This window comes from Hemiscyllium ocellatum, chromosome 26, assembly GCF_020745735.1.
Source record: "Hemiscyllium ocellatum isolate sHemOce1 chromosome 26, sHemOce1.pat.X.cur, whole genome shotgun sequence".
Taxonomy (NCBI): domain Eukaryota; kingdom Metazoa; phylum Chordata; class Chondrichthyes; order Orectolobiformes; family Hemiscylliidae; genus Hemiscyllium; species Hemiscyllium ocellatum.
The window spans coordinates 13610288-13614231 of record NC_083426.1 but is presented as its reverse complement, the minus strand read 5'-3'; positions in this window follow the sequence as shown (position 1 = coordinate 13614231).

Below are 3944 nucleotides of genomic sequence, written 5' to 3'. Positions count from 1 at the left end.
CCAACATCAATTCCTCATCCATGATGTCCAGCCAACCCTCTCAGGAATTGCATGTGAGACAAATTTGGATTCAAGTGCAGCCTTGGTACGCCACCTTGAAAGGGTACCTAGCTAGCACCCACTAATGAACAAGATGTACATGTTGTGACTTTGACCAGGCACTGGAAGGTGTCCAATGGAACTGCGCCCCAGAGAAATGTCAGGCCCTTCAATAGAAAGGAGCAGAAAATGTTGGTAGGGGGGAAAAATAACATTTTTCTTGTTGGCAATGGCCTTTTATGGAACTAGAACCAAACTGTTCAGAGTGATAAATTATTTTTGTGGGTTGCCAACCTCTTTAATGATATAAAAATCAAAAGAACTGTGGATGCTGTAAATCAGAGGCAAAAATAGAAAATGCTGAAAAAGCTCAGCAGGTCTGGCAGCATCTGTAGAGAGAAATCAGAGTTAAAGTTGCGGGTTAAGTTTTTGAGGAAGGGTCACTCAACCCAAAACATTTAACTCTGATTTCTCTTCACAGATGCTGCCAAACCTGTTGAGCTTTTCCAGCGATTTCTATTATTATTTGTCTTTTAATGATCTATTAAGGCATTGTTTTGTTATTATCCAAGAGAGATGCAGGTGCCATTGGTAATGCCGTTGGTTTTCATGCGGCAGCCATTATATGCCACTTCTGTCTTTGAACAGCTGAGGGCATTCCTGGCTATAAGTTATGGACCTTTTTCATTGCTTTTTCTCCTTTTTTTTTGCTACAGTTAAGAATTGCCAGGGCTCTTCCAGCAGAAGAGCTCCAGAAACATCAAAGATAAAAAGAGGAGTACGTTTAGGACCTAAAGCAACAAATTGTGATTGGACAGCTTGTGTTCTAACAATTCATTTTTAAGATAAGGAATTTAAATATACAATGCCTTTCATGCTATATGCGTAATTATATACATATTGACTTTGACATGGTGGTGCTGAGTGGACAGCTCCAGTGCTGGTTTACTGGGATTTGCTGTCCTGGGCGCGGGAGGGTCTGAAGCCAGTAAGTTGCTGTAAGTTTGCAAAAGGAATAAGCATCTTAATCAGACACTAGTCCCCACAGTACAGTGGTTTATGAAAAGGAGGAGCATACTGGAAAGCTTACTTACAGATAGCAGGATGCTTTGCAATTTTAAGGCAGTGAGATACCACAGGATTACATTTCAAATTTTGGACATTTGCATTAATTGGGAGAACTTTCACAGTGAATTGTTACTACCTGAAAAGCTGGTGGAAGCATATTCAATAGCATCTATCAAAAGGGGATAGATTAAGGTTAAATATTGGAAAGGAATGCCTTTCCAAGGCTAGGGGAAAGAGCAGAGAAAGGGAGTGAAATAGGTTGCTCTTTCAAATGCAATGGGCCAAAAGCCTCTTTCTGTTTGATTTTAATTTAATGATTTGCTGTGTTATTTGTCAAAAGGAATACCTAAACAATCTTAGAAAAGCAAACTACAGTAGATGCAAGAAATTTGAAAGAAACACAATCTGCTGGGAATATTCAGCAGGCCTGGCAGCTTCAGTGGAAAGAGAAAGAGTTTATACAGATCTTCTTCCCAACCCAGTTCTGAAAAAAAAACACATTTGAATTAATATTAACTCAGCTTATCTCTCCACACATTTTGCTACAAATAGCACACAGAACATATCTTCCCAATAAAATTCAACTGTTGAAATTTCTTTAAATAATTCAATCACTTTGTTATGTTTCCGTGATAGACCACTAATTGTATTCCTTATTTGCCAACTCACGAGGACATTATTATTGAACAATTATATTTGTTTTGTACATTGCTGGTCTGCAGCTCTTTGTAAATGGAATGTCTATCTGTGTCTGTGTCTTAGGTGAGGATTCAGCCTGAGATTTTCTTTTCTATTTCCTTGAAATGATTTGGAGCTTGGTGAGTGCAGAGGCAAAATCTATAGGCTTCATGGTTTAAGCTGAAACCTGATGAATGGCCAATTTGGTGAAGTTCTGGAGGAAACCTAGCATCTATAGACCTCATCAATGCAGAGTCAGTGCTTTGAAGAGAGGAGAATGTAGAATTTGGAGGGACGGGGAGCGCTGGATGGTGGGAAAGAAAGGTTTGTGAAACACGTTTTAGTTGAAGTATCAAAAAGTGCTCCAGATTTTTAAGGCTGCCCAGTGGAATTTTACTAGACTCTGATTTGTAGTTTTATCGTGCCATGTGACCAGTAATTAGTCTTATTTTCAATTGTTCCTCTTCCAAATAAGATCCCTGTTAACCACAACATTGATAAATGCATTGAATCCTGATATCAACCTTTGTACTAAATTGAGATGGAATACGTTGCAACGATTAACCAGAACTTCAAAAAAATTATGTGAACCCTAAAAAAAAATATTGCTCCAACATATTTTCATGTGGATTTGATATTCTGTTTTTTGAATTTACCTTGATAAGCTGATTAGTGGTTGAAATTTACTTGTAGTATTATCATGTAGTACTTAAATATTAACCGTGTTTGAAAATGCACTCAATTACTATAATTTTGGGATGAAATGCAATTTATCAAGAAAATCTTTACCGCGCAGTGTAAGCTGTTGAAATTTATATTGCTTTGAAGTTGAAATATCGCAACATGTGTAGTTGTGATTTATGTAATTTTCTGTGAATTTTTTAAAAAATCTATTACTTGTAAAAGTGTATCTTTTGAAATGGTGCTTCTGTTTTTAAATGAAACTGGTCAAATCCTTTCATCTACTTATTTTTAGCTGCTTTTGGCACGGAACACTGGCACTGAGTTCCGTAACAAGCTGAATTCATGTCAAAGTCACAGAGGGAAAGGTGGTAATAGATCTCAGCATTATAGTTTAAAGGAATTGATGTCATTCATTATTCATGTAGAATGATTTTTCATAGAGAATGAGTACACAATGGAATGTAATTGAGTGACAGACATTTGAAAGTGAACACAAGATAATATTTAATCAAGCAATTCTGTTTGCTCTCCTGATTTCAAAGTGGAAACCTCAAGAAATCTACAATCACTAGATGATCTCTTCAATTGACTACTGCCTTGTGTTCACTCAAAATATTTGTGCTGTAGTAGCATGTCTTGTTAATTTGGTAGAGAGGTTCAGATCAATTTGGGGGCTATGTTTGAACTTTTGATGGTTGTCAGTGAAATCTCTCCTTTCTTTTTATTTTCTCTTTCTCTTTCTCTTTTTTTTTTCTTTCTCCTTTTCCTCTTTTTCTCTCTCTCTCTCTCTCTCTCTCTCTCTCACTCACTCACTCACTCAAATTGTTAGAGTTAGTTTCATAAAATACATGGATTTATGGATGACAATATATCTAGATACAAAGCTAATGAAATAGATCGCTAGATGGGGCATTTCTTTAGTAATATTTGTTTATAGGATACATGAGAAAATTCCTACCCTCCTTTGAGTAATACCATAGGATCATTGAAGTGGACCTGACGGTGTCTCAAAATAATAAACTATCGAAAGGACAAGGCAAACGATAATATTTGGTGGACAATTGTAGTATATGGAGGACACACATGGATTAGTGTGGCTTATGAAAGATAAAGCATTGTTAGCACAACTGAATACAACTTGTAAAGAGAATGACCTGAATTACAAATGGTTAAATTCCATAACTATCACAATGTGATTTATTTGTACAGCTCTTAAAAGTTGTTCCTTTAAAGATACAATTAATTCTGTTATAATTTTGATATGTTTAGTAGTGTCCTATGTTAGAAAAATTGTAACAATGAACTTGGGTAAGAGGCTCACATCTGAGTAAAGTGAAAGTGATGTTAAAAGTGGGAACAGACAGAAGGTGACTAACCAGAAGGAAATATTGAGAAAGTTAGGAAGGGGAATGAGTAGGGAAAAGGGAGTGCAAAGAGAGAGAACGGTGAGTCATTGGCACTGGTGGGCAAAGGGA